Consider the following 9,725-nt stretch of genomic DNA (forward strand, 5'->3'; position numbering starts at 1 on the left):
TTTAAGAAAAATAATATATATTGTAATAGTGAAAATAAATAATAATTAGGAGTTACATTCTTTACACAGTAGATCACAATGCCCAATAAGGTTACAGAAATGTCCGTTTTAAATAAGTTAAAATAACATAAGTAGAAATGAAACTAAAATCCTATGCGATTAACCTCCACTGGCAACTATGATGGAGTTCGGGAAGTCACTTTTACTCGCAACTCTCCTGATGTTCAGTATCTAGATCTTGATCTTTTTTATCTGAAATAGTTAAATAGGGAGATAAGCTACACTAGTCCAATAAGAATATCACACTGATAATTGATACAAAAAATCGAAGGTTATTAAAAATTATAAAACAACTAATTGAGCCATTATTTAGATAAATTCATTTAACATAAAAGCGCATATTTCATGATTACCGTTATGAGTTTCTAAAATCGACCTATGAAGACAATAACTCAAATAATATTTTAATTTTATATTTAAGTGAGCAAAATAAAAACTTATCTTTTTACTTATTTACCAGTAGCGTTGGGGGTCCATAGGGGTCCCCCCTACGCATGGGCCCAATATCTAAGTTATTGATTAACTGGTAATCCTCATACCTCGTCCGGTAACGGATGCCAAAACATACAACCGCCTCTGTAACACCCCACCTATCACTATGCTAAAATGATTTGGAACTCTATTTATTCAAGCATTTGGCCGCCTTAAACTAAATTAATTTACGTTGTTTCCCGAAATTCATGATTTTAATATTTATTTATTTTATTAATTTTTATTTTATTTTGTTTTGTTTTGTTTTTAAAAAAAATTAGAAAAAAATCAAAAAACGGCGAAACGGGAGAAAAACTGCTCGCGGGAAAAATCCCGCGAGAGGACAGTTTACCCGCACGGGTGCTAGGCACTGTGTGCGCGCATATGCGCACAGTACACACATCCCATCTGCACGCCAGCACGCATGCACACACGGGATGAGTGCACAGTGTGCACGTCCCATTTGCGCGCAGACAGGCCATCTACGCGTCACTTCGTGCACGGACTAGCGCCGCACACTGTGCACGGACTAGTGTTGCACACTGTGCACGCGTCGTCCGTGCAGCAAGACTGAGCTGACTGGCCCTATGCGCCTGGGGCCCATGCACAGTAAGCCTGCGCGCATGGCTACAGGCCTGTGCGCCTACAGGCTAAACTATAGTGCTCTGGCCGGGCTCTGCCACCTTGGGTAGTGCTCCGCTGCTGCCTTGGGTGACACACCGCCGCCACCGATGGGGAAATTTTTCTCCCTCGTTTTTCATGCCAAGAATCTTTTTCTCTTCTTTCTTCATCGAATTTTGCCACTTGGCGCGAATCCAACAATTCTAAAATTCTATAAATTGCCCTTCCCCTTCCCTTCCTCTCCACACTTCCATTTCTTCTATTTTTTTAAAGGTTTAGAGAGAGAGAGAAAGAGATAATAAAATAGTAAGAGAATAAGAGAAAGAAAGAAAAATGGTGAAAGAGAAAATATCAAGATTTTGGTAAAGAATCTAGTATTACATTCGACGTCTTAAGGAATATTTTTAGATAAGAAAATTTAATATAATAGTTATTTTATCTGTTTTGTATACCTCTGTATTCAAATGAGTCGAATTGTTCTTATTTTCAAGTAGTATGATTTACTGACACTTGATGAATTTGCATATAATAAATATAATATGTAGTTCGTGATAATAAAAGTAAAATAAAAGAGTAAAAAAAGAGAAAAGTGAAATGAAGCATGTATGGTCTAAAGTGTATCTGTATTAACATACATATTGCATCAATTATCTCGTTAGATTTTTTATCTATGAGGGCTATTTGTTCCCCTTGCCATTTACGGTATCTATTTTTTCCTCCCCTATTTGGTCTAGAGAGATATAAGAGGACCGCTCCCAGTGGATGACGGCGTGCCCTCTAATGAGAATGGTATCATACTATTTGTAGGGGTCACCCGTGGTTAAGTAATCTTGTAACTATAAATTATCTGTTAGGACCACTATGGTTAGTACGGCCGTGATCATAGATTGTACCATGGTTTATCCAGCTAGAAGTGGGTCTGAGCAAATTATTGTATCTGTATCTGATCTGATCATTCCACTTGGGCAGTTAGAAATCTATATCTGTATTTGTATCTGCCCTTAAAGAGGGAAGTTTGTAACAACTTCGCGAAGCATGACGCGAAAAATCTGTGTATTTCATGATTTATTTGATTTTCTCTATTATTTGACATGATATATGTATATTTGATTTTCTGTGCTAACGTACTATTTTAATATTTAAAGAAATAATTTTTCTTAATGATGAGTTAGGTAAACGAAGAAGTTAAACAGTAAGATAACGATGTTAATTTAATATTATTTTTCTTACTAAGCATATGGAACTCACTATTTCTATTCCCTCTCTCCCCCCCCCCCCCCCTAGATGAAGTAAAAATGAGGAACTATAAGTCTAAGTGCATGTATGCTCCCGCACTCTGATGAATTCCAGTAGTATAGTGAAAGAAGTGGCCCCTATGTATTGTATTTTGTAGTCACTTCTGGCCTCGGTGATGTATGTATTTAAAACATTATATATATATATATCTGTAAGGAATTTATTAAGGTTTTGATTTCGCTGCATAAATATTATTATACACTCGTTATTCTGAATTTGTATATGACATCCATTTGCCTTAACTGACACCTAGGATGTCACAGACTCAATATCCCATACAGTATGAGGGTGAATTATACCTCCAAGCCCCTTGGGGTATGGGACTTCTCAGTCCTGTTTGACTAAAGTAATACCTACAGTAGGGTTTTCCTATGCACCAGGTTTGTACACCATTCCTAGGGTATCCGATAAACCTTTCATGAATATGTTTCACATCATCAACTAGTCACAATTACATACTGATATTTCATATTTACAATCAACATCAAATCATATAAATAGACGATACGTAAATCTAAAAACCATGATTAGGATATTTACTATAAACAAATTAACAAATGAGGGCAATACAGTTAGATAAGCTAAATAACTGAGAAAGTAATTTAAAGCACACAATATAATAGTAAGCATTTTAGGCAGTATATGAGAAAATAAACAGTAAATTAAGATAAATATGCACTTACAGGTTCTGCCTCCACTAGTGACCTATAATTAATTTTAAGATTTTTTAATTTTTACAAAATATAGTGTTATTGATTATAGGCTTCAATTTACCGTAACAGAAAAAAATGTTAGGGATTCTTACCTTATATCAGTGTTCAAAATAACATACTTTTCACTATGCCTCTTGGTGGTCCCTGAAATTTTTGGATTTTTCCTGCATAAATTAAAATACATGTCATGTATCCAAAAATACCCCAAAAGACCAAAATAAGCATTTTAAAACTTTTTCGACTAATTTTAAGGTTCTGGCATGGCGCCGCCGCTATGCTCCAACGTTGGTTCCCTCTCCCACAGTGATAATTTGCCTCAATCTAGCCATTTTCAGTTGGTTTAGTATAGTTTTGGCCGGGTTTGCATGTAATCTTGTGAAAAAAAAAGTTAGAAGGCCTCAGTCAACCAAAAAAGACAAAAAACCAAAACCCTACTAGCATAAGGTCTCTAAGTGCGATGTTTCTGCCGTTCCTCCTTCGCAGCCGAGATTTCCCTTCGGCTAACTTAAATAAAAAATATGAAGGGGGTTGTCGGAGTGGGCTTTGAGTTTTGGCTGCGACGGCTTGGCCGAGCTTCACTCGTATTTTTTGGCTCACACACTGCCCTTTTTGCTCCGATATGGGTGTTGAGAGGCTCAAAATTCAATTTTCAAGTTGAAAAGAGAAAATTTACCTCCTTCGACGTCGGTGGTGGCTCCAGTGCGACGACGATGGCGTCCCTCCAACAACTAGTCTTCCTCCAGTTACCCTCCTTTTTCTCCGGTCAGGGTTATCGGCTAGGGTTTTTGGGGGCGACTGAAGAGAGGTTTAAATTCCTCTATTCTATAAAATCTTAACCGTTCATTTGTGTCGACATATAGCGAGAAGAGTTGTCCGATCCTTACCTGTTTAGGCTGCTTACGTGGACAAATCTAGGCTGTCCATCACAATTAATCTTATCTGTTCGATTGCGTTTGAAGAGAAAATGCATCTGGACCGTTTGTGTGTGTGGGATGCAATCTGGGCTGTCGGATCGTCCAGGCACGTAGATCACCTGTATGGCCTCCTACATGGAGCCGATGTCAGCGTGTCTGTCACGCGATGCATTCTGACTCGTCGTAGTGCTGACAGGACCGTCCCACGTGGTCATACTTTTTTTACGATTTTACCCTCTATTTTTAAATTTCTTTTCAAAAAACACCCATCTTATTCATAATTTCGCCTCTTTTCTCCATAATTATTTTTAATTTCGCCCTGATTTTATTTTTCTCAAAAATTCAATAAATTTAAAATAAAATAAGATATAATTATTTAAATATAGTTTTATTAATTCAAAAAAAATTATCCCATGCCAAATTTTTGGACCCAGGTGTTACAACTCTCCCCCCTTAAGAAAAAATTTTGTCTCTCAAATTTGTTGCTCTCTCACTAGTTAAAGAGTTGGGGGTACTGGGCTTTAAAGTTCGATTCCAGCTCCTAAGTGACATATTCCCTTGAGTGATTCTACCATAAGACCTTGACGAAGAGAATTTCTCTGTTGCGGAGTACTCTACTCTTCTGATCCAAAATGCCTATCGGTATCTCCTCATAGGATAGATCCTCCTAGAGTGAAAGTGGCTTGTGAGATAGGATATGCGAGGCGTTTAAGTTGTACTTGCGTAGCATAGATACATGAAACACATTATGGACTCTGATAGTTCTGGAGGTAGTGTTAGTCTGTAGGCGGATATAACAATCCTATCTAAAATCTCAAACGGTCCAATGAACTAGGGATTTAACTTTTTCCTCTTACCAAACCTACTAATATCCTTGAATGAGGTGACCTTAAAAAACACCTAATCGCCCTTTCCAAATTCCAAATCTTTCCTTTGAATGTCTGCATAACTTTTCTGCCTACTCTGAGCTGTCTGTTTGTTTTTCCTAATTTTGACTATCTTGGTTGTGGTCTTCTCTACAAGATCTGGGCCAAACAATTTCCTATCACTCACCTCTTCCCAATAGATCGGCAACCTACAGGGTCGATCATATAATGCCTCATTCGGGGTTATGCCGATAATTATTTAGTAACTTTTATTGTGCGTGAAGTCTATCAAGGGCAGATGATCATCCCAATGGCCTCTGAAGTCCAGAACACAAGCTTTGAACATATCCTCCAATGTGCGAATTGTTCATTCTGATTATCCATCAGTTTGAGGGTGGAATGCGATGTTGAGGGACAGTTTCATTTCGATTGTTTGTTGAAAACTAAACCAAAATCGAGAGGTGAACCTAAAGTCTTTGTTGGATACCACTGTCATCGAAACTCTATATAGTTTGACTATCTTCGGATATAAATTCTTACTAACTTGTCTAAGGGGTCAGTTATTTTGATAGCCAAGAAATGAGAGGACTTGGTGAACCAGTCGAAAATTACCTAGATAGTATCATATCCCGAGCATGTCTTAGGCGGCCTTGTTATAAAACTTAATGTGATATGTTCTCATTTATACTATGCGATCGGTAATGGCTGAAGTAGTCCACCTAGGCATTGATGCTCTGATTTAACATGTTGACATACAAGGTACTTAGAGACGAAATTGACAATTTCTCTTTTCATCTCGCTCCATCAAAATCAGGGTCACATACTTTAATATATCTTATTACTTTTGGGACGTATGGTGAATTTTGAGGTATGAACCTTTGTCATGATATCCTTTTTTAGTTCACTGTCAATATGGGACACACACTCTGTCTTGGAACCTGAGCAACCCATCGGCAGAGACTAAAAATTATGGGTTTACTTCCTATTTTGTATCCTTCCTGAGAGCTATTACGGTAGAATTGGTTAATTGGGCTTCCTTTATGCTTTGAATTAGTTTGGGTTGAACAGTTAGATGCGCCAAGCATGTAACCCTCTTTTAAGTCCTGAAGCCATATATATTGTGCAGCCCCTATTACCCTGCATTAAGAAACTATTAAGTGATCCAATATACCTGCACTTTTTCTACTGAGCGCGTTGGCTATCACATTGCCCTTGCGCGAGTAATACAAAATCTTACAATCGTAATCATTGAGGAGCTCTATCCAACGCCTCTTACGCATGTTGAGATCCTTTTGAGTGAATATATCCTTCAAGCTATTATATTCTGTATAAATATCAAAAGTCTCCCCATACAAGTAATGACACTAGGTCTTCAAGGTGTGGATAATTGTAACAAGTTCTAAGTCATGGGTAGGGTAATTCTTTTCATGACTTTTTAATTGTCTGGATCAATAGGTTATGACATTCTCATACTACATCAAAACATAACTCAACCGTAGGTAGGAGGCATCACTATACATTATGTATCCACTTGTCCCACTTAGTATAACCAAAACGGGTACGATAGTCAACAGATTCTTGAGTTCTATAAACCTCTTTTTACAATACTTGTTCTATTCAAACTTGACATTTTTTTTATAAGTCGGGTCAATGAAGTAGTTAGGCTAAAAAATCCTTCCACAAACCTACGATAATATCCTATTATTCCCAAAAAATTACGGATTTCCTTAACCGAAGTCAATTTTTCTCAATCGAGTACTACCTCAACCTTCTCAGAATTCACTGACACCTCATCCCTTGATATTATGCGCCCTAAGAAGGTAATCTGCTCAAGTTAGAAACCACACTTGTTCAATTTTGCATACAGTTTTTTTTTTCCTCAGAACCTATAAAACCTGAGTCAGCTGATGAGTATGTTCATCTCTACTTTTTGAATAAACCAGAATATCATCAATAAACATAATGACGAACTGATCCAGGAATTGCTTAAAAACTTTGTTCATCAAGTACATAAAAATGGTTAGCGCATTAGTTAGCCTAAAAGGCATAATTAGGAACTCACAATGTCTGTACCTAGTTCTGAAACTTGTCTTGGGAATGTCTTCTACCTTGATCTTTACCTTATGGTAACTCGAACGCAAGTCTATCTTGGAGAAAATTTGAACACCTTGAAATTGATCGAAAATATTATCAATCCGAGGGAGGGGATACTTATTCTTGATTGTGACTCTGTTCAATCCTCTGTAGTCAATACACAATCTCACGATCCATCTCATTTCCTTGCAAATGTGATTCCAGTACCCCAAGAAGATACATTATATCGGATGAACCCACTATCATGCAATTCTTTTATCTATTTTCTCAGTTTTTCTATCTCTATACGACTTATATGGTAAGGAGCAACTGAGATTGGTTGGGTGTCACGCTGAAGGTCTATGATAAATTCGACTTCCCTATCCACTAACAATCTAGGTAGTTCATCAGGAAATACATTCAAAAATTCTTGAACCATAGGGATCTCTTGAATGCAAACTTCTTTTTTAGGTTTCTCTAATATAGAAAAGACAATTGAGTTAAAGCGTTATATAAACAATGCAATTGTCATAAGGGAATAATATTTAAAACTTTTATTAATTTATGAATGACTATTCATTAGGAAGATTGAATACAAGCTTCTTATTAAAATAGTCTATAGTGGCGTGATACACCGCTAACTAATTCATCTCTAAAATTACATCAAAATTCTTTGTGTCTCTTTTTTATCAAGTTTACACTCAATTTTCTATCTACTATTGTTAGGATACAAGATTTGTATATGACCTCCCTTAATAGTGTCACATTCTCAGGAGTAGACACAAATAATATAGAATCAAGACTTCCAGATAACACATTCAATTTTTTTGCAAAAGCATGTGAGACAAAAGAATGTGAAGCACTAACATCAATCAAACATGTGCAAGGTGATTACAAATAGTGTACGTACCTTGTATCACGTCCGGGTTGGTTTTAGCATCCTGCTGGGTAAGGGTGTAAGCTCTCCCTTGGATGGAAGGTCTGGCCTGATTCTGATTTCGCAGGCACTCTCTCGCATAGGGTTGGGTACTTCCATATATGCAGCAGGTATTATTGAGGCGATGATAGAGTCGGTCTTAATGATCCTTACCACACTGCTGGCAAGTCCTACCGTCTCCTACTACTGGAGCTTAAGAATAAGCTTGAGTCATCGGCAAGCTCTCTTGTTTTGTTGAATCAAGGCAGTAGGTGCTAGTCTGCAATGTGAGACAGGGGGTCTGAAAATTTTCACTACTAGAAGAAAGATACGAAGATTCCTCTCTATTAGTTGTGTCTTTACCAAGACTGCTGAGTAGGTGTTGAGGTCGAATACATACAATTATTGTCTGATCTCAGGACGGATGCCCCATTCAAACTTCCTTACCTTTCTGCCTTCATCCATCATACTCTCAGGAGAATACTAGTCTAACTTTAGGAACTTTTTGGGCATACTCAGATATTGACATCTCACTCTGGATCAGGTGTGCAAACTCTATTTCTTTTAAATGTCGAAGATGCTCTGGGAGTTATTCTACATTGAAGGCTATCAGGAATTGTTCCCAAGCGATTGGAACGAGCAAGGTGGCCTGCTTTAGCTGCCACCAGCGGTCTGCCTCACCAACAAGCATTTAGGTGGCAAGTAAAATCTTCTATTCGAGAACCACCCCAAGAGTTACGAATACCTTCTTTGTCTCTATTAATCAATAATCAACCTCTTCGAATGAGGATGCCCCTGCAAAGATAAATGAATTTAGTCTCTTGTACCTTTTAATGTAGCTTGGGTCTATCATGGGTAAAACTGGGTCTCGTGGAAGAGGGACTAGATTATGCTGAGGAAGGGTCGAGTGGCCTTGTGGTGGCTCCTAGTTATATGGTGGGGGCACCAGAATGTACTGTGGCGATACCAGATAATATGGTAGAGGAGTAGGACTGTATCGGGGTGGCACTAGATCTTCTCATTGTAGGGGTGGCTCAAACTGTGGTAGAGGTGGAGGGTCAGACAGCTCCCTCCTTATTTTTCTGGTTTGCTGGGCGGAGATAAGTCTCTCCAGCATCTTAAAGAGTCGATCAACATCCTCTCGAATCGATGCATCTTGGGCTGCTTGGTTTATTGAGTGTCTCCCTCTCTTCATATCTTTGTACCTACATTTCACAAGAGAGGGTTAAGTGTCAGGTTATATTCTAGTGTTTTTAAATCTCTGTGTAATGAATAGTTCTAAGAAACGCGGCTCTGATACCAACATAAAGGCCTAAAACCTTAAGAAAAAAGAATATATATTGTAATGGCAGAAGCAAATAATAATTAGGGGTTTATATTTCTTATACAATAGATCATGATGCTAAATAAGATTACGGGAATGTCATTTTTAAATAAGTTAAAATAACAGAAATAAAAATAAAACTAAAATTCTATGGGGTTAACCTCCACTGGCAACTTTGATAGGGTCTGAGAGGTCACCTTTACTCACAATCCTCCTGTTGTTCAAGATCCGAATCTTGGTATTTTTTATCTAAAATAGTTAAATAAGGGAATTAGCTACATTAGCCTAGTAAGAATATCACACTAATCACTAATACGGAAAATCGAATATTAGTAAAAATTATAAAACAAATAATGGAGCCATTAGTTTAGATAAATTCATTTAACGTAAAAATGTTTATTCCATGCTTATTGTTATGAGTTTTCAAAATCGACCTATGAAGACAATAATTCAAATGACATTTTGACTTCA

At 37.4% G+C, this 9,725-nt stretch overlaps 1 long non-coding RNA gene across 1 annotated transcript; it reads right to left on the reverse strand.

Moving 5' to 3' along the window:
* On the reverse strand, positions 1-9,128 carry LOC148253544 (uncharacterized). Its single transcript, XR_015812788.1, has 3 exons — positions 7,925-9,128; positions 3,254-3,325; positions 1-252 (listed from the first exon to the last, which is right to left on the reverse strand). It is a non-coding gene; the product is annotated as an uncharacterized LOC148253544 (long non-coding RNA).
* Between the last annotated feature and the right edge of the window lie 597 nt (positions 9,129-9,725).

The sequence above is a fragment of the Carica papaya genome, chromosome 6 (genome assembly GCF_054855325.1).
Source record: "Carica papaya isolate Zhongbai chromosome 6, ASM5485532v1, whole genome shotgun sequence".
Classification (NCBI taxonomy): Eukaryota; Viridiplantae; Streptophyta; class Magnoliopsida; order Brassicales; family Caricaceae; genus Carica; species Carica papaya.